The 23,147-nt window shown below is 35.2% G+C and overlaps 1 long non-coding RNA gene across 1 annotated transcript in view; it reads left to right on the top strand.

The window, feature by feature from the left end:
- The window catches only part of LOC120354891, an 87,323-nt gene that overhangs the window by 6,220 nt on the left and 57,956 nt on the right, over positions 1-23,147 (top strand). Inside the window, exon 2 of the long non-coding RNA XR_005573280.1 lies at positions 3,173-3,225. This is a non-coding gene — a long non-coding RNA (uncharacterized LOC120354891). The remainder of the gene's footprint in view (positions 1-3,172; positions 3,226-23,147) is intronic.

Genomic DNA, 23,147 nt, shown 5'->3' with positions numbered 1-23,147 from the left:
TATATATTCTTTTTTTTATCCAAATAAAGAGCTTCCGCACGTCCCTAGTCCGCAAATACCATTATTTGGAAACATTAACTATTATGAATTTATATAGTTATTGGAATACTATATTTGAAAAAAATGGAGTATTTTCAATTACCTTGAGGGCAATGATTCATCAGTAATCATAAGGCGATTGGACTCCAAACAAAATGTCAAAAAAAAGGTGACCATGAAATGGAGTCACTTGTCACCCATGTACTAAAATGGTTTCTGGACAAATTTATGCTCTGTGTAACATCGTAAACTTTCTACGACAAAGAGTCGTTAAAACGTGAGTCATAAACCTCAAAATGGAACGAATATAAACATGTCAGATGGTCAACGTCTGGAGAAGTGAAAACTTACATTTACAACCGAAAATAAAAATTTCACCCTCATAAGAAAGGCATCTGTCACACTTTTACCTACTGGACTGTTAATAGACACCCTCAACACTTGGGCCGATTCTGAATTATTGGGATCACTTTCCTCAAATTTCCTTGGTTAATTCTTATCAATCATATTCACAGTTTACGTTCTTTTTAGCCTAATTATGTTAAACGATTAATAATAATAATAATTAAAATAATGAAGAAAAGAATTGACTTATACACGTACGGGATAGGAAATTCATGAATGACGCATCATCACGTCTCAACTACTCAACTGATCAACTTGACATTTTGCGTATAGATTCTTAATGTTCTATGTTCATAGGCCTATTTTGAATTCTTCTAGATTTCTGCCGGTAAAGTTTTCAGTTTGTCAAGTTTTCAATTGGACCCTTGCAGAGCTTGGGTCACCTGCTAGTAGGAAATAAGATGGATGATTTAAATAATAAAATCAAGGGGGAAGTTGAAAATAGACAAACTTATATTGAAAATACTTACATTTAATATTCTATACATGATTTTTTCAGTCGTAAAAAATCAATACACTCCCTCGGATAAATTTCTAAGATATGCTCGCTGTTATGCCATTTTTTATTTTGAGAGGGGAGAGACCACCAAGTGTTTGGGGTGGCAAAAATTGGGGTATAGAAGAAAAAAGGTTTACTATCCATGAAAAAAGGGAGTGGTTCCCACTCGAAACAGTGCGACTTTCCCTGTTTTATTATGTTCATACTTTATTCGTTCTGATGCGCTGTTCTTAGGACTTACTGTTGCACTAGGGCCAATTTCAGGGGGGAACATTTGCATAGCCAATGTAGACCAACAAGATCACAGTTTTATGCAGCAGTAGCGTCATGAAAGCTACTGGTTAAAGGTTGGTAGTCACCTAAACTTAAGGGAAGAACTTTTCCACCACTAAGTGTAGTGAAATACAACCAATGAAGGCAATCCCGAAATAGCTCTGGGAGTATTTTCACTTTCGGAATCCTTCATCCTTCATCTCTGCTGAATCCATGGAGCTATCCTACAGAGAGAAAATAGTTTCTCTCAACATACGGTTTTTGCTGTGGGTGCCCTTATCAGCAATTTTCAGACTTGCGCACAGATATAATGTGATCAGATTGGATTGGAGTTCTTTATTTATAAAGACTTTGCTTATATGAGCTACTTGATTCAAATGAAAACAATATAAAAAACTTCTAGTTCCGTTTTATTAAATATTTCAACGACTAGTCACGACCATAGTCGAAAATTATTTTTGATAAAATTAAAAGTAAATATCATTAAAATCTAATAACTTCAACCACAAATAATAATGAATAAGAAATAAATTAAGCATATTTTCATATTATCTAGTATCAATTTGTTTATTTTTCACATTTTAACTTGAAAATGACCTATAGTCGAAACTAGTAGTTAAAATATTTAGTTTTTAATAAAACGGTACTAAAAGATTTTTATACTGTTTTTATTTTTATTGACGGTGTTTCGACATTAATTGTCGATTCTCCGAAAAGGACTTATAAAATAATATCCTTCTCATTAACACACGACCGTGATGAGATATGAATGTACATTCCGTTATAGGTCGATGCCAGGCATAACTTGATTTTTGCCTGCCAAATGACCTTGCATGAGGCATAAATTTTATGTTTTGAACTTTATATCTAATTTATTTCAAAATTCATTTGACAAACTATAATAAGGTGAAGTCAGAGAGGTGTTGTCAGTTCCACATAATTTATTATGTAGAAACTATATTTTTTCATTTCATATGGAGAGATTCCAAACATCTCAGTTCGTGAAAAACTTTTACGAACAAATTTTTTTAAATGAAACTTTTCAAGAGCATCATGACATTCTATTGAAACAATTGAATATTGCTCATTCTTCCTTACATCTTCTATTCGAATAAATTTATTTGCATTGAACCATAGAAAAAGAGGCATAAAAATACCCTAAGCCGATTTCTTGTCAACTCAAGCCAATTACTGTCGAATACTGTCTGTATTACTGTTTTGGTCGGATTGATTGATTGAGTGCTTTATTTATGTAGATTACAATATATATATACTGGCTTATACACTTATATACAATAGCTTACAATACAGAAAAATATTGGATGAATTTACAAACTATAAATTAAGAAAATAATTATTGAGTTGTATATGATATGAAAAAACGCAATTTGAATAACTATAGATAATTATATTGCTATGCATCTACATAAATTGGCGGAGCTTTGGACATATCAATGTCCATTCTTCGGAAAGAATATTCGAAGTATCCTTCCCACTAACTCTCCACCAAAAGAGAGTGAGAGTGTCTATCTATCGGATGAGAGTGTAATAACAGCACAGTATGAGAGAGGCTACCAGCGTCACATAGATTCACGAAAAACAACTACTAGGACTATCGGCTTGGGTTAATAGTGGAATTTGAGACATATACACCCTATACCATAGGATATCTGCTATCAATGCTATCTTTTCCCCATGATTGAACTTGACCATTCGTGGTTTTGGCCAAGTAAAATTTCAATTTTCAATAATATTATCAGATTATTCCCAGTATACATAAGTTACAGAATATGTAGAAGTCCCATCTTATGATATGGGATCGATGATGCTATTTATTATTTACTAACTCTGCAAACGATTGACAATTCATTACAATTGTAACAGATACAAATAACCGACCATTCCTATATTATTTGGTATTAAATGCAAAAATTGTTACTTTGAAATGTTTTCTAGGTGTTCAATCCTACAGAGGAAGACTGCCTTGTTGCGATCACCTACAATATCAGGTAAATGATTTTAATTTAAGATATTTTCAATTTTTGAAGGATTTATTTGTCTTTATGTATATTGGAGATGTTCGATCCACACTGGATTGCATTTATGTTTGGAAGAATTTCAGAATGTCAGGTGTGCATTCCAGACCATGAGTTTGCTACATTTCAGAATAATGTTTGTGTAATGGAAAATATCATTTATCATTTCATTTTTGCCTCGGAATTTGAACCTCAGTGTGAAGACCAAAAAAAATTGACATTTGGTCAAGTAGATCATCCACTTCCTAAGCATAATATGAAACAAAACTTCAATGCCTCGTCAATAGTCAATCCACGAAAGAATTTCCCGATATTGAGGTCAGAAGCTTGCCAGAAGCTATCTTCTAGAAAGAATAGCTCATACCGGTATATCTGATGAAATAAATCTGATCTGTTCATTCTTTTTTGAAATTATATTTTAATTTTTTGTGTAGTTGAGAAGTTGATATTGTGGTAATTATTCATATTGAATGAAAAAGACTAAGAAATTGTCAAAAACCACAGATTTATTGATACTTGGAAAGACCGGTTTCGGTTGTTACACCATTGTCAATCTCTGATGAACTAAAACTAAATACAAGAGCAGCAGAATTTATACTAGTAGGCGAGTACTGCTATTGGTCGAGGGCATGAACGCCTGCCATTGGCCTAGCTAGACAGTCTCCTCCCCCTCAACGGTGTGACAAAATGGCGGCTTAAGCAACAGAATCGCCATGATAATAAAATTTACTTTCAGTACAAAATAAACCAAGAAAACAAATGTGAAAGATAATAAAATAAATATGTAAATGGAAAAACTATTGACTAATGTATGCTTACATGTTTATGATAAAACTAAATTCGTAGTGTTGTACTGGTTGAAATGAATCTGGTCATTTAAACTATACTGGGGATTTTCCTTAATTACTCTTGTTATTCCTAAAGCCTCTAGAATATTCAAAGATCTGCCTTTGTTATTAACATGCAGAAACTCAACATTCTCCTTAACTATGAACTTGTGATTATTTGTTATCAAAATGTTCTGCAAAGTTAGATTCCCCATTTTGTTTATTCCAATCTTTGATGTGTTCTTTAATTCTACTTTTGAAACTTCTACCAGTCTGACCCACGTAACAAGCATTACAATCATCACATTTAAGTTTGTACACCCCGCTTTTATCCCAAATATCAATTCTGTCTTTACTCCAGCTAAATAGACTATTTAAAATCGGTTTGGTCTTGAAAGCAACATGGAATCCATTCCTCTTCAATTCCCTACCTATCTTATCAGATACAAGGCCTAAATATGGGATTGTTATCCAATTCTGCTGCTCTTGTATTTAGTTTTAGTTTATCAGAGATTGACAATGGTGTAATAACTGAAACCGGTCTTTCTAATTATCAATAAATCAGTGGTTTTTTGACAATTTCTTAGTCTTTTCCATTCAATTTGATATTTTAATCGTGAAGAGAGTATATTTTTCAATGATTGAATAAAAACAATCTTCCAATGAATGAGATAAAATATTTTTTTTCGATTAATAATATTTCTAAATTGCGGAAAAACGATCTGGAAACGTTTCGGAGGTATAAAAGGACAGCGCTATCTGCTTCTCGAATGAAAGATAGAAACACCAATGTCAATCAAATATTGCCATTATATAGCGTGGACTTCAATTTATGGATAAGATCTTGGAAGCTTATAATTATGCTCCTTCATAGTTTTGAATAATAATTCTGCAAGTATATTGCATATTATTTGGCTACAAATAACTCCAGGTTGTTTCGCAACAATGCCAAATCGTAAGTATGGAGGTAGCGGGAAATGGCTCTCAGTAAATAACTCGCTTGGTCAAAGGCCGTCTTTGAGGAATTCCTGACGGATATATCTATTAATTAATGTAATTCTCGCACCGTGCTCCAGCTTTCACCCGAATAATTCGAGGGCTATTTTGCGAAAGTGGTAATATGTTTTGCTGGGCTCGGGTAAACTGCGTTAAGTCTGGAACGCTAGGAATTCATTGGATTTTTGTCATCTAGATGGAGTTTTGCCACCCTGTGGCATGCCTGAGAGTCCCCTCTTCTGAGAGGACAAACTAGAAATGTTTTAATAGCAGCTCGCTGTTTAACCCCTGTGATCATCAAAAGCCATTTGTATCAACAAAGGTAACTCTCTCGTGAAAATGCCCCTTCACAAAGATGACCACTTTGCCTTTCAATTAATTCTATTAGCGATATTTTCCCCAGCGCTTTTTCGTGGATGCCGCACCCTGTGTTCCTCTTTTGATCAATATTCATTAATTAGTTTTTGAGTTTGCTGTCTAAAACAGGTGACGAATATCCGATCGGATTTTCCACGCTGCAATATTCGGTAAATATGGAGCTCTCACATCGTAAAGGTTAAATTACTGTAAATTCATCGATCATTATTGTTGTTACTATTCTTTAATATAGTAGTCCAGCTACTTTTTGTGCTTGTTTGCTCATATTTTAGCAATTTTCATGTAATCACAGAATTTTCTAATAGATAAACAGCAGAGCTTGGAATGGTTCATGAAACTTTCTAGCCATTTCAACTATGTCACTATACATAACAACTTAGTTCAACATAGCAAATAAGAGAAATAAGAGGTATACAACATATACATGTGCAGTACCACGGTATTTAGATGAAAACGGTAGGGGTCATGAAATGTGTGCGCAGTGGCCAGCCAGCTAGATTACGTCATCGCCACCAACCGATGTTTTTAACACCTATTGGCAATTTATAAAACTTATTTGTTAAAACCAGATGATTGTATATAAAATGACGTCAGCGACACCGGAAATTCAGCACAAACATGTGCGTGACATCTACCGTCTTCTTCTATATACCGTGTGCAGTACATATAGAATCACATAATGTTCTAATAGATGAATGGGCTTGAATGCTTCATAAGTCAAGCTTATTGTTATAGTAACAATTATTATTCAGTTCAATAAATTCCTCTTCCTTTCAAGAGGAATTTAAAAAATCAATTGGAACAGTAAAAATTATATAAAATATTCTAGCATCTCTACTGCAAACATCTCCTTATCTAGCATCTCTCCACAAAATTTTGACTTCCATATCTTCCCTCTCTAACAAATATCAGTATTCGAAATTCAAGATTCCAACACTCAAATTACATTCCAAATTCCAACTTTCACAACAAATTTGAATTAAAATTGGTTAGAGGGTCACACAGGAAGGGCAACAATATCTGACATGACTCGTGCGTAAACGTTTCTTTCGGTGCAGCAAAGTTGCACTTTGCGCACTAGTTGCACAAATAACTATTCCGGCTCACAATCTTTTCTAGTCCTCGGCCTATGGCCTCGGACTTGAAAACCGATTTCGAGCCGGAAAAATCTCATTTTCTGCTCTAGGTGCAAAATATACTTTATTGGATTCTGAATAGGAAACAATATTGTTCTGCTCCTTCCCACATCCTGATGTAATTAATAAATTCTGAAATGTATTCAGAAATTCTTCAATGGAGATTTTATTGGATTTACTGGAGATTGTATTGGATTCTGATGGGGTGGAAAGCCGACAGTTAATTAACTCTGTAACAACGTCAATATTTATCCTGTTATTCTCGAGATAACTGGGGAGAATATGCCGTTTGATCAAAATTCCTACAATTTTTGATGCCAAAGCGAAATACTCTTACATGGTAAATAATCAGGAATTTTCGCATACGTGAGGAAAATTTCCATGAAGAGGCTCAGCTTTTGACATTATCTCATACTCTTACACTAATTAACATCATCATATCCTCAATGATATTACATTGAGACAGAAAATTTGAAAAGAATGTTCAGTTCTCCACCATTCATGAAAAAGGTTAAACTCTCTCACTTACCTTCTCTCTCTCTCTTCCGCTCTCTCGCACTTTTTTCATAACAAAACTGTAATAGTGAGGTCCACTTCATAACGGCAGTATTTTATTAACATTGGTAGTACTATCCTTGTTTATCTCATGACAAAGCAGATAGCGCTATCCTTTTCTAGCTCCACAACCATTCCAGACCGTTTTTAGAAATTCAGAAATATAATAAATTGACAAAATATTTATTATTATTTAGTCTTATTTTGATCATTGAAATCTATATTTTCTTGACGTATAGGATACAGCAGGTTATTTCAAATAAGAATAAGCAGTTGATATTACATCAGAAATAGAAGGTAGTGGCAAGGCAGAGAATGAAGAATCGACAACACTGTTCTCCTATCCTACTTCATTTTATTAATCAATAATTTGATCTTATTTACCTATATAATTATTTTACTTTATCAAGTTTCTGTTTTTTTTCTCTTAAATATTCATATTAATTAAAACTTTTACAATATTTCCATTAATAAGTAGATCCTTAGTTTAATTAATGAAATTAACGTTTTGGTAGAGAGTTAGTGGGGAGGATATTTTTAATATTCTTTCCGAAGAATGGACATTGATATGTACAAAGCTCCGCCAATTCATGTAGATGCATAACAATATAATTATCTACAGTCATTACAGATTGCTTTTTTCATATCATATACAGTTCAATAATTATTTTCCAAGTCTATATTATGTAAATTCATCTATAATTTTGCTGTATTGTATATAAGTGTATACGCCAGTATATATTGCAATCTACATAAATAAAGTACTCAATCAATCAATCAATCCACCTGCACTGCCATTAGAAGAAAGTAACGGCATCGCTGTTCTACTATCTTTAGTAATTCATGTAATTTAGTTTTCTATAGTAATTCCAAATTCTTTTTTCTCATATAATATACAGTTCCATAATTACTATTTTATGTAAATTCATTCAGATCTTTGCTATATCGTAAGCTATTGTATATAAGTGTATGAGCCATTACAGATATTGTAAATCTCATAAATAGAGCATTTATCAATCAATCAATCTTCCTCCATAACCATTTTAACGTGGGTCTCACTAGGCCTATAGCATCAAAGTCGAAAAATGTTCGGTGATCTATGAACTGTTGTTTTTTGCAATTCCTATACTCTGATGAGAGTCTTTGGGAAACTTGTAGAAACAAAACAAATTGAACAAGTTTAACTCTGATAAGAGTCTCTTTTAAAAACAAAACAAATTGTTCAACAGAACGGGAAATATTTTTGCCGAGGCAATAGCTCAACGTTGATCCCTTTGCATGCTGGTTAGTGGTCTGAAGCTGTAGTGCCACTTTATATTTTAATTAAAGTCTCATTTGACGAATGATCTGAGCAACGGCTGTTGGTGCATTTGAAGGATGGCACGCTTGAAAAGGGGGGAGTTGGAAGATGGGGGGAGGGGAGGGCGAGTTAGTGGTTGAGTTGAAGTTGAGTTAAGTTGCAGGCTTCAGTTGGTTTAATGGAGTGAAAAATGTGGACATATGCCTGTGTGGAATGTGAACATTGCCCGGTTCTCAGGGTCCTAGGTCGGCCTACCCTCCTGCACAAAATGATTGCTTAAATGAGAGCTTCCTGGGTTGGCGGCTTTTGAAAATGGGGGCAGGAAACATCCTTTAGTGGCATCCTGCCAGTTCATCCCATCGATCTACTAGAAATTCTGCATATCAATAGTGGTGGACATCCACGTTATAATGACAGTATTTGATTAAAATTGGTGTTGCTATCCTTGTCTATTATCCTTGTATCATTTTCCTATAGTGAGGAAGATGATCTTCTTTGTATCATCTTCCTATAGGTCCACGTTATAATGGCAGTATTCGATCAACATTGGTGTTGCTATCTTTGTCTATCATTCGACAGAGCAGATAGCGCCATCCTTTCCCAGCTCCGAAACGTTTTCAAATGGTTCTCTGAAAATGTATATTAACAAGATGTTTAATCTCAATTATGAAAATATATTATTCAATCATTAAAAAATAAATTTTCTTGACGAATGTAATATGATAATGAATTTAAACAACAATGGGTAGTTAATGGGCCATATGAATAAAGTTGAGCATTTGCTCATACTTCTAAAATATGGAGCATTTGCTTCATTTTCTATGAATAAACGTGAGCAAAACCTTTTGCTCATGCTCATCAAAAAAAAAAGTTTAAGCATTTGGTCAAAAGTAAAAGCTTTTGCTCAAAATTGTATGAATAAACTAGAGCATTTGCTCAACTTTTGAAGCAAATGCTTCAAAAAAGGTGAGTCTAGTCTAGAGCAGCTTATCACCTTTTGCTCATAGTAAAATGGCTCTACTAATTCGTATGAGGAAGAGGAAACTATACCAGATACTATTACAACCAATAGTGTAGAACTATAAAACTCTTTTTAGATTCAAAGATTCAACCATGATATATATCACCATTATTCCTACAAAAGAATAAATACAAAAGCTACCTGTTTTAAAGATAGCCATCACAAAATAGAAAATACGCATTTAAGAATATGAGAGTGTAGACGATTATAAGAAGGCTATTGATATTATAAGAATATGCTGAAGATTACTACAGAGATGACATTTTTTCACGCTATTATTTCAAAATTCTAAACTCAACTAACCTAAAACTGTATTCATAAAAAATAGAAAACAGAGCAGACGACGCAAACACAAGCGGTGCCCCCTGTTTGCATATTTAGCGCTTCCGTGAGCTATAAATACAAATTAAGGCTACAAAAGCGAATCAGCTGATGAAAAATCTTTAAAATACGTGAGCATTTTTGCTCCAGAGTTCAGGAGCATAAGGTAAGAGTATAAGGTAAAGCTTATTCATATCAAAATGAGCAAATGCTTTTGCTTCTACCTTTTGCTCATAAGCAAAACCTTATGCTCAATGCTTTTGCTCATGAGCATTTGCTCTGGTTTTATTCATATGGGCCACTATTACATCAATTATACCAGTAGCAGCTATCCTCTATAGAAGGCAGTGGCAAGGCAGAGAATCGGCAACGCCTTTCTCCTATATTCATCTCCACTGCCATTTTATCGTGGATTTCACTATAGTTTCGTGTTAAACATACAAGTTGGGTTGCAGACAGTGAGTGAGTGGTTGTAAGTTTACATCTTGTTATCTGATTCGAGCATTCTCTGAACTTCGGTATTCGATTTGAGGAAATTGAAACTGAGTGCACATCAAAGGAGCTGCTCGCCTCTCTTCAATATCCTTCATTTCACTGCTCACTCAATTATTTGTGAAGATGTTGCATTTCTCTTGTCAAGTGCCACTTGAATTGTAGCCTACTTCACTTGTATTGAAGCCTACTTCACTTGTATTGAAGCCTGCTCCACTTGTATAGAAGCCTACTTCACTTGTATTGAAGCCTACTTCACTTGTATTGAAGCCTACTTCACTTGTATTGAAGCCTACTTCACTTGTATTGAAGCCTACTTCACTTGTATTGAAGCCTACTTCACTTGTATTGAAGCCTACTTCACTTGTATTGAAACCAACTTCACTTGTCACAGCTTGTGACAATACTTTTTGTCACAAGGTGAGAGAATATTCCACTTTTAATCAAAGTTCATCCACCATTGTCCACTGAGAATTCATGTCCACATTTCAAGCTCTTATCATAGATAAAAAATTGCACAAGAAGATAATATATTATCATCAACATGGAAATTTAATCACATTCATGTAGGTGATAATTTTAAAACGAGATATCTGTATTATTCCCTCTTTCCAACCAAAAGTTTTTTAACCAGATCACTCCCGTGTTATCGGATGGGCAAGTTAAACTGTCGGTCCCGGCTGAAGTATGACAGTCGTAAGGCCCATTGACGGCTTAAATTATATATTCAGGTGGTGGAACATTCCCGCAAGGGACTCCCCACCAACAAAAGCCATACGAATTTACTTTTTTTATTCCCTCTTTTCAAGAAAACGATTAGGCCCAGAGGTTTTTAGAAATGTACAATAATGCATTATTCGACTCAACGTAATGAAAATAATCAAATAAAATTATGATGAAGAAATACAATGAAGCTATGTGGTCAGGGAAGCTAAAAATGTAGACGTCCAAAAGGTATTTTCGCTATTGCAATAACATGCGGTCAAAGAGCTGAGAGAGATCTGTCATGGGGAATCCTCAATATAAAATACCACTTGAATTGATGTAACTCTTTATTGTAGTGAGGGGAGATTTATGAAGAAGCTCTTTGAAGAGAGAGGGAACGATTGAGAGAGCGGGAGAGGAAGACAGAGAGATGACGTGACGTCTCCCGAAGGGGAATAATATTGTGCCGAGAAAAAATATTTTCAGAAGGGAAAAGCTTCAAACGACGAGAAGTTCGCAACTCTAAATAATTACTTCTCTCGCAAAAAATGATTTTGACGTTAAACGCGATGTTATTATAGATTATTGAATCCATTACTTTCCACCGTAAGCTGGAATGCGACGCCATTTATTCGGATGAAAAAATTTTAATTGAACTTAAGTGTTCTATTTTCAACCTCAATTCACGTCAATCTAATCGGGGATCTGCAGATACATTTTAACTTTGGGAGAGACATTTTATCAGCTTAAATACTCATGTTTTGATGGAAAATTAGCATAGAGAAAAGATGTAGCATGAGAAGATATCTCATGGTATAGGTAGTTTATGTTCCAAATTTTATGCCGATTTTTGTCGACTACTGTTTAATTTCACTGTGTTGTTGGTAGTGTGTAGGAGTGTAAGAACGGAACAGTATGAGAGACTACAATAATTATCACATAGCTTAACCACAAAACAACTACTTGTATTATCGGCTTGAGTTAACATTGAAATTTGGAACATAAACAAACGCCCTATACCATGGGATATCTATGGAATGCTATATTTACTCTATGGTATAATGCATGTTCATCATGCATATCTCAGATCCAAACTCTTGATTTGAAAACCAAACCAATCCAAATTTTGGTTTTTAGACCAGTTGTTGATGGAATAGGTATCTCGTATTTAGTGTGCTTGGGATACAATTACATTTTTCACGGAATATCTACCTGAATATAAAACCATCCCAATCCGATGTGGGCTGAGTTTATTGCAACAATTCAGGAGCACAACAATAAAGATTGTTGATTTCTATTGAATTTATGAGTCATTGTGAGCAATGAGAAACGTTTAGTGTGCCAGCAGCACATTATTGAGGTTTTGATATTTTTAATGACTGTGGATGTGGAAAGGATGGAGATGGAGTAGACCTACACAGTTGATGTTTGTGTCAAGGTTTACATTCATCAGAGAAAACTGAAAAGTGTTTGAAATGGATTTTTGACGACGAACACGTTTTTCATGGAACTCGTAAAACGATGTTTGGTGCGGTGCAGCCATATTATTCATTGCAGTGATTGAGTGAGAGAACAAATATTGAGGTGGATAAACGCGAAAAAGATAAGACTTGGCATAAAACTTTATAGCCAATATTATCGCATCGAGGAAACACATTCATTTCAACTCGTTCTGTGGCCGAGCGATGGAATTCGGATTTGAATGTATGAAGAGAATGCGGGGTAAACGTAAAACAGATGTAGAGAGGCAATTTTGATTGATTACATTTGGTTACCTGTGTACACACCACGCCACGTGCTTCTTTCTCTAACAATTTCACGTTTTCTCTCTTCATCATGCCTGAAAAAAAACGTTCCACCGCATTGGATTTAGAACCGGAGTGATAGCACGAATTATTTCACGGGTGATTCTCTGATTCTCTATATTTGAGGGATGAATCCTGCACACGTATTTGATTAATATTGGTGTTGCTATCCTTGTCTATCATTCGATAAAGCGGATAGCACTATCCTTTTCCAGCTACGCTGTGTTTTTGATGATATAAGCTATTCATCATATAACACATCATACTTTTACGCTGTTTACTAAGAAAACGGAGAATGTGCTTGTATAAATATTAGATAAAATGGATCAACGTGATACATATCCGTTCGTATTTGAAGATGAAATTAATTAATACACCATTACTATGCATATATTGATTGAAGCTTTTGCCAAAAATGAGGCTTAAATTTAGTATGATGGAATTATTGTTTCAATAATCAGAACTGTGCTATAGTGAGGTTCACGTTATAATGAGAGTGGATTAAGATAGAAGAACAGCGATACCGATTCTCTGCTTCCCTACTGCCATTTATAGAAGATAGTGGATACCATAAATCATAATTCCATTGTACAGAGTATTTCTCTATGGCTCTGAAACAAGAAAAATTAACAAAAAGATACAGTAAATAAGTTAATGATGGGGAAATGGATTTCTGGCGCAGGAATTGCAAGGATGGATCGAGTGAGGAATTCATAGATAGGGAACAGAATAGGGAAACTGGACACCACAGGTTAGCAGATACAACGTCTTGTATGGTTGGCACATACAAAGAGGATGAGATTAGATTAGACAGGTTAGCCACCTACCAGGAAAACCGGGAGTACATTGAATTCCTCATGATTTAACCAATTGGGAAAAATACCTTGAATTCCTCATGGATTTTTACAATTATTACTCATGAATTTTTCATAAATTTCAATTAATTTAGGAAAGAAGAATTTCAATTGATTTTGTAAAGAAGTGTACAGTAACAATAAACTCAAATAAAAAACACTTGATGGCTAGCAATAATAATTGGTAATGTTTTTAGTCATGATAAAAATCAATTACTTAGTATTTTGATGGCTTCATTCTCTTCGGAAGGAGACTTTCGTCAAGGTTTGAAGAGTCATCAACTATGATACTGTACATATGGCTTCATTAGTAAAAGTATAATACATTATAAATGTTCAAATGTATTGATAACTTTGACACTGTAATCTATTTTTGTGAGGAATTTCTCGTTTTTTAACTACTCACTGAGTGTTAAAAATGGACCCTATCCGAAATCACTCCACACACAAGATTAGTTAAATACAGTGGTCGCCAAACAGTGGATCGCGAGATACCGGTAGCTCGTGGGGTAGTTTTTGGTAGCGCACAGAAATGCTTGGGTTGTCTACCATGCATTGAGAAACATAGCTACAAAATTTTGCATTTATCACAGATATAACTGAGAAGTTGAATGATTAAAATTTGCAGCTTCAAGGGAAAGATAAGGACATCGGTGGAATGATTTGAACTGTAAAATCGTTTTCCAAGGAGCTTGAGATGTGGGAAAAGAATGTCGTCCAGTTTGAATATAAACACTTTTCCAGTCTGAAGAAAATCAATGACGAGAAAAATCCTCCACAGCACCGCAGCATTAACCAAATAACCAAGAATACGTTACAATTCAGACTTGAGACAACAGTTTTATCAACGATTTCAAGATTTTAAAAGCATATCGAATATGGTACAATTCGTAAACTGTCCTTTCGTAGAGATCGATGCAGAAGGTTTTGCAGCTTGTGTTGTGAAACAATTTGGTGGGATCAGGCTTCAGTTGAAATGGAATTTGTAGATTTTTAAAATGACCTTGTCTCTCAGATCACTCTCCACAACTGGAAATATTTGGCCTCAAGTCCCCAAAGAAAAATATCTAGTAATTATTCAAGTTGCATTGAGGTTGAAAGCTATGCCCAGCTCCACCTACTTGTGTGAATCATCTTTTTCAAGTATGAAATTCACATCAAATCAGAATCAGCTGACTTCAAGGTTATTTTACAGCCCTAGGGCCGTAAAAATTTTACCGGCCTGGCCAGAAAACAATCACTTTCGGCCTCCATATGACGCACGTAAACCAGCTCATTACATCCAAGTGGGGCGAAAACTGATTTACATTCAATTACAATGTGTACGTTCTGTGTACAGTAAATTGTTCCAGTTCCAATCGAAAATTGTTCCATCACGTGACTAGTGCAAAATGTTCCCATTGAACGCCATTTCAAAATCGTTGGTTCAAGCTTTTGGCGCGCACATATGAAGTTGATTTACACTAAAATGTGTCGTTTACTAGCTGCGTGGAAGAAGAAAGGCTGTTTTACAAACCTACCGTCTAGAAAAGTGTAAATTTCTTTTATTCCATTACTCTCAAATTTTCTATCGAGAAAAGTTCATTTAATGAATGGTTATCAAACATCATTGTTGGTTATGTATTCTATGCCATGGTAAACAAACTATCAGCGCATGCGCAGAGAAGCAAGCAGACTACAATAATTGACCAATGAGAGCTCAGATAGTTGGAACCTGTTGGAACTGTACCAGATCAGACAATTTACCACACTTCGACTGTGGGGCAGAAAGTTGGAACTGGAACAGGATTCTGGAACAGAATCTGTCAAAATTCCTCCCATGGAACGTGGAAGTTTTACTTGGTAAATTGTGAATCGGACAATTTACCACATTCCATGTACACAGAACGGGCCCAATATTGTTAATTATTCAACGAATTTTACAAAGTATGATCAGATAAGTATTGATCAGAATGAAGGTTGAATGCAATTTGTATAAAGATGGTATAATATTGTATTATATGGCGGTGTTTCAACAAATAACTGTCGACTCTTTGAAAAGGATATAAAATACCATCCTTTCCATTAACACACGACTGGGAGATGAGAGGATACTGAATTGGGATCCACCTTGAGAATACGAAGAGGTAGACCGACTGAACACAGTAGGAGAGTAGGAGACACAGAGAGAGATGAGAGGATACTGAATTGGGATCCACCTGGAGAATACGAAGAGGTATACCGACTGAACACAGTAGGTGAGTAGGAGAGAGGAGAGAATAGGAGAGAACACAGAGGGAGACCCAGCAAAGATGGCTGGATGAGGTGCTGAATGATGTTAAGAGTTTGGGAGTTGGGGGATAGAGATGCGTGGAGGCTGATAGTTGCGGAGGCCAAGGCTCACCATGTAGCGCCATACGAGAAGAAGAAGAAGACCTGAAGACTGAACTGTATTGTAAACTAGTATGATGATTGGGATTATTGTTGACGGGGCTGGAATAATCGAAATAAATGGCAGATGGGATGCTAGAAACGGCTAGAGCTGTGAAATTAACTACAGTCGAACCTCTCTATAACGAACCTCCAACTTAACAAAATCCTCTACACAACGAATTTTTACCTGGTCCCATGACATTTTAGAGTTTTGGCTGCTTATTTATCTCTAACGAATTTCGGACCTCTCAACAACACAGTTTTCTCTTGACTTGAGCATACAAAGTGTAGTGTGTATAGGGAGCAGACGGTTATTTTCAAGGAATTGTTTAGTTTCAGCAGAAAGTTCAATAGACTAAAAATAATGGCGATTCAGGTAGGAAGAAGATAGGGTGAAAGACAGTTAATAGAGGGTGAAACACATGTCGGAAATTGAATGAAAGTTACTGGATATTGAATTCCAAGAACTTGTCATTATTGTAGACCAGGCAGGTGAACGACTGGACTTCCCTATTCTTGCTTTTGTCACACATTTCAATTCTTTGAACTGACTATGATGATGATAGCTGTGACGAACCTGAGGAGAAGAATCCGTCAGATCAAGAAGTTCTAGAGGCTTTCAAAATTATCAGGCTAGGATTAAAACTGGAAAATAGTGTACCAGACATGTCTGATTGCTCGAATAGATGTGAGTCGTTCATCGAACATGATTTTTTATTCAAATGCAAAATTGAACCGAAAATTATTCACTTTTTCAAATATGAAACATTAAAAAAGAAAGTTGATATTTATAGTGGAGTTATTGACAAAATAATCGTATTTTGCGTTACATCTAATAGTAGTGTAAAGAGTTGAAAAATATTGCTACAGAGTATGTACTTTGATTAAACTCCACTAATAGTACAAATCAAGCTTTCTAAAAATAAATTGGTGAGTTTACTTACTTATTACATTCTATAAATATTCAAAAAACATGTTTTTTCAAACAGCATGAATTTTCAAATTTCCATTGATTAATATTGGCCTAATTAGTACCCTACCTACGTTCGCAATGATATGTTCTATGTAACATATTCATTTATTTACCGCCGTGATACGATATTATAAGATCCATAGGATCGTGGCAGTTTTCTTGACAGAACCTCTCAATAACGAATACCTCTCTGCAGCGAATAATCGACTTCGTTAAGCAGAGGTTCGACTGTATATGAAATATATTTTTCCTCCACCTCCTGTCTAAAGTGCTTACTTTACTTCCTGAAACAAAATACAAAAGCGTCACGTTTTCGCTCTCGGGACGAAAAAAGAGAAAAACTCCCTAGAGCGTAAAAGTAACTCCATTTGAATAGCATGATAAGCATCTCTATTTTAATAACTTACATTTGAAATATGTTAGAAGGTCTAAGCTCAGATGAGGAAGCATTAAAGAGGTGTCTGTCATTGAGTCAACTGAATTCAATACCACAACCAGGAATTTGATCAACTCATGAAATATATGTTTGTATGATATTCCATACTTATTATTAGTAGACGATAAAAATTTATACATATTTTAAAATATTTTATTCTATTCAAAATACCAGCCAACAAATATTTTTCATCTGCAATAATTTGATATACAAAAAAAAAATTGATATACGGCCAGCTTATAATTGTTACCGTACAACTTTTGCCGATAGATACCGCAATCGGCAGTGCCAATCAGACAACCAATTTTTAGGTTTTAGATTTTAGGTTATGTTGTTAAAGAAAACATTGTCACCAATAACTTAATGTATTAAAATTATTTGATTTGCAGTTTCTATAAAAAATGTAGATGGAGGAAAAATGTTGTGTACATCACGAGCGAAAATACTTTTTCTCCCTCAGGGAAATTGTTGCCCTCGGCTTCGCCACGGGCTTCAAACTTTTTCCCTGACGGAGAAAAAGTGGTACTTTTCACTCTAGATATACAAATAACTATTGGATTGGAAATGCTGTGATCTGAAGTAGGGAAATCGAGTCCAAAGAAACACCATAGTCAGTAATGATTGCATCAAACCAAATCTCCAGCTTCTATAATTTTAGTTGGCATTCCTCCTGTTATTAAGTGCAAGTGCCTCATGAATTGCACTAGTTGGAGTTACTGAAGAGTCGAGGATTCGAGACTAAGTAGCGAGTAGATTTATCTACCAACTTCAATGAACAAGTTTGCCGGTTTGTGTTAACAGAGAGTTGGATCCACAATAACATGGAAGGGAGTCACAGTTTCAGCTCTCAGTTCTTGCCCGACCCCTATTCCCCTCACAAGGCTGGCCTATCTTAATTATTCAGGCAAAAGACCGTTTCAAACCCGATCAATTCCCATTCCAATAGCACTAAAAGATAGTACAAGATCGGTCCTCAACAGTTCAGAATCCACCTCCTCATCCAATCCCCAATAGTTCAAGATAATTCAGTCTTACACTGTCTGAAAAATCGCTATCAATTCACTGAAAACACTAAAAGATAGTACAAGATAGGCCATCAACAGTTCAGAATCCACCTCCTTGTCCAATTCCCTATAGTTCAGCTTTTCACTGTCTGAGAGATGAGACATAATTTTCATTTCACAATAGTTTCAAATATTCCAGCTTTTGATTTCAGTTGTTATTGTCGACGTATATCGGCATCTGAACTTCGTGAGACTTCTCAATTTTCCAATAGACAACTTATATCAATAGTTTGAGATTGTAGAGCGAGCTCTTGATCTTAAAACGAAAATACAATGAATGAGTACATTAAAAATCTGACAAATCAAATATTATTGTTTAAAGTTTTGAAGATATGAATTGATGCTACTAAAAGTTTTATTTGAAATTTTTGTTGTTAAACCATTATCAATCTCTAGTAAACTGAAAGCTCCAACGTTTAACAGAAGAATATAATTTATAGTATGGGTGAAGCCTCACGATTGGTCATTAGCTGTAGAACGTTCAGCTCTACTGTCATTGGCCGGTGTAATTCTGAAATTTACTGACTTTATTTTATTTTCGCCACACTGCACAGAAAGCAGCTGTTTTCCAGTCCCTACGTAGATCTGAAAGACATTGTTTGCAGACGACTCTCGTCTGACGTCAGAACAGGTTTCTTTCGCGCCTAGGCCGGAAAGAGTCCCCTTTCCAGCCGCTAACATAGAACTAAGAAAGATGATCAAAAAACAGCTGATCAAAAAACTTTTCATTATTTGTGTTCATTATTCAATAATTAAAAAATTTATAATAATATCATCTTATTGTCATTTGAAAGAATAAAAAAGTATTTAAACTCAACCTCCCACATAATTGAACATCATCTTTTAGGTCATTTAGACGAATCAGAATAAAAAATAAAAATACTTGGACAATTTCCTGATATCCAGATTACCTCAGATTTGCTAGAGCTATCACTTCCCACTTCTGCTTTCGGAAGTGCATAGTAAACAACTATTCTCATATATATATTTTTTATTTTTGTGTGTGGCGAAAAATAGCGTTCGCACCATGGGCAAAAATGTTTTTCCGGCTCTCAATCTTTTCTAGTCCTCGGCCTACGGCCTCGGACTTGAAAACCGATTTCGAGCCGGAAAAATCTCATTTTCTGCTCTAGGTGCGAAATATACTATATTTTGTTGTATTATTCAAAGGTAGAATACAGTTCATTCTCATTTTTCATTTTCAATTTCTACAGAAGAATTTTCCGACCTTTTTGCGGCCTTCACATTAGCCCGGATGAATAAATGATATAGGACGCTTATTGGAACGTTCCATGTGTGAGGTCGACTTGAGTGATTGATAGAGTGCATGAGGGTTGTGGGGAGAGGAGAGGAGAGGAGAGGAGAGGAGAGGAGAGAGACTATGTTAGGGAGTGTCAGAGCAGAGCAGAGCAGTGGGTAGGAGATGGTTCTCGGCTCCTAACTTGCTTATTGATCACGGCTTTGGCTCTCACTTGCTATGACAGTTGGTTGCCCTTTGCCATAGGTGGCCCTGGCCCTATTCCACAGATAGGTCGACGTCGACATTATTGCAGATTAGACCGACAATCCCTATATTGCGCTAATTAACTAGTTCGCTGTTTAGCCACTATTAGTAGCCACTATACTGCTGTCTCAAACAGACGTGAATTTTGATCGTTCCCCTCATAGTAAACATGACACTGTTCACAAATTGCAAATTGGCTCGAGATCGAACGAGATCCTCCTCCAGGGTTCGAATCGTGAAATCCTTCGAAAGATGGTAGATCTCACGATCAAAATTTAACGACATTCTCCAAGGTAAACTTTCACGATCTAAATTCTGAATTCCTTTTGGAACTCGTACATAGCTTTTGCATACAGAATCGTTTTAAACAAAAATATCAAATACTTGAAGTTATGCGTATGAAATCCTTATTTAAATCTTCTAATAATTGGAATTTATCGTTTTAAACAAAAATATCAAATACTTAAAGTTATGCGTATGAAATCCTTATTTAAATCTTCTAATTATTGGAATTTACTATTCAAAATATGGTTCCAGTTGAGGGACATTCCAATCTCCTTTTTGGCGAAAGTAGAAACCGTTTAGTTAAGGCTGTGCAAAGGCTAAAAATAAACTTTCTACTGGTGATATTTTTCGATTTGTATATCATCAAGCTATCAAGATAAAAAGTTTTCTCAGGAAAACATTTATTTTCCGATCATTACTCTTTGAGATATGAGCACCCAAAGTTTAAATTTTCGGGACATAACATTTAAAATTCGGTGAAAGATGAATCCATGAGATTTAGAGTATTGATTTTCCATGGTATTGTTGATCTAGTAAAACTAAAATTTTCTGGAAATATTAATTTTTAATAAAGTTATTAAATTTTACCAAAAATAACTCAACTAAAAGATATTTTTCATCATTTTTAGTAAATTGGATAAATTTATTAAAAATTCATATTTTCCGTAAACTTTTGTTTTACCAGATCAACAATACCATGAAGAATCAATCCTTTAAATCTCATGGATTTATCTCTCACCGAATTTAAAATGTTCTGTCCTGAAAATTTGTTCTGAGAAAACTTTTTTATTTTGATAGCTTGATGATTCACAAATCGAAAAATATCACCAGTAGAAAGTTTATTTTTAGCCTTTGCACAACCTTAAGGAACAGAATTTTCATATAATTCAGTTTCAAACAAGAAATGAGTATGTTTTCGATTAGAGACGTTTTCTTAAATGTTGGAAAGTTGCCCCACTATGCTAAAAGGTTGTATAGGAGCTTGATATCTACCTACCTACACCATATACGGAGTTTAGTTAATAGAAGGGAAGAGACTGGAAATGCAACCTCAATTTTGTGGAAGTTTGCTCTACGAAAACAGGCTGGGAATGAGGGTTTGAGGCTGTTTTGCGGGTGGTTTGAGTTCATGAAGGTTGTTTACGATTTTAATCTCTTACGGGCGGTGAGGTAGATTCAGTTTTAATTTCGCTTTGACTGTGGCGAAACCAACGCAGCTAATTTTGAAGATATTTTGGCTCAACCTGCATGAAATACTTTATAAAATACGGACGCGGAACAACATGAGAATATACAGGCTTACAAGAGATTTTACAGAGGAGTGTACAGAATTGCAAGATAATATTGAACAGGATTATAGCAGATTATATTGGATACCGGAAGAGAATAAGAGAATATATTGAATTGGGGACGATTATTGCGACAGAATACTTCCACGCTTCATAAAATACAGATGCAGACCAACATGAGAATGAATATACAGGATTATAAAAAATCTTCAATCCTTATATCATAGTATATCTACTATGTGAAAATAATTAAGGTCTAAAAATTTTGTGAAGTGAACAACCACAAGACTTGATCCATTTCGGACCATGTATAGCCTTATCTAAATTTGGGAGAGGAATAGCACAAGGTTACCTTATTTTTTCTCTCCCTAGAAATTTGATCATGTACTTGTTGTATCATTTAATATGTTTTATATACAGTGTTGGAGAGGAGCGTACAGAGTTGCAAGTGAATAATGAAGAGTATAATAAGAGAATATATTGAATTCAGAACGTGAATAAGGACGAAACCACATTAGGCGTTTTTCAGACGTTCTCAGACGAGTCGGCAGGTCAGCAAGCTCTCCAATCAGCTGATTTCCGTACGCCAACCCAATTGGCTGGTAATATAAATTGATATAATTATGTTTTAAAATGTTATCTAGCTTCGCACATATTCCGCTGTGATTTTTAATGAGGGCCAAACCACATGAAGCGTTTTTTAAACGAGTCGGCAGGCCAGCAAACTCTCCGATTGACTGATTATCAGCTGACCTCCGGGAATCAGCCAATCGGAAAGTTTCCTACCCTGCCGACTCGTCTGAAATAGTATATTTCGCACCTAGAGCAGAAAATGAGATTTTTCCGGTTTAAAATCGGTTTTCAAGTCCGAGGCCGTAGGCCGTGGACTAGAAAAGATTGAGAGCTGGAAAAACATTTTTGCCCGTGGTGCGAACGCTATTTTTCGCCACACACAAAAACAAACAATATATATATGAGAATTAGTTGTTTACTAAGCACTTCCGAAAGCAGAAGTGGAAAATGATAGCTCTAGCAAATCTGAGGTAATCTGAATATCAGGAAATTGTCCAAGTATTTTTATTTTTTATTCTGATTTGTCTAAATAACCTAAAAGATGATGTTCAATTATGTAGGAGGTTGAGTTTATACTTTTTTATTATTTCAAATGACAATAAGATGCTATTATTATAAATGTTTTAATTATTGAATAATGAACACAAATAATGAGAAGTTTTTTGATCAGCTGTTTTTTGATCACCTTTCTTAGTTCCATGTTAGTCCCCTGGAAAGGGGACTCTTTCCGGCCTAGGCGCGAAAGAAACCTGTTCTGACGTCAGACGAGAGTCGTCTGCAAACAATGACTTTCAGATCTACGTAGGGACTGCGTAGAAAACAGCTGCTTTCTGTGCAGTGTGGCGAAAACATCTGAAAAAACGCTTCAAATGGCTTGGCTCTTATTGAAAATTACATCAGAATACGTTTGAAGTTCTGTACAATTATAATAAACCTAGCATCATGTGATGGAAAATAAATAAGGTGTGT

The sequence above is a fragment of the Nilaparvata lugens genome, chromosome X (assembly GCF_014356525.2).
Source record: "Nilaparvata lugens isolate BPH chromosome X, ASM1435652v1, whole genome shotgun sequence".
In the NCBI taxonomy this organism is placed as follows: domain Eukaryota; kingdom Metazoa; phylum Arthropoda; class Insecta; order Hemiptera; family Delphacidae; genus Nilaparvata; species Nilaparvata lugens.
The sequence above is the reverse complement of the archived record's forward strand: the minus strand, read 5'-3'. Positions and strand labels throughout refer to the sequence as shown.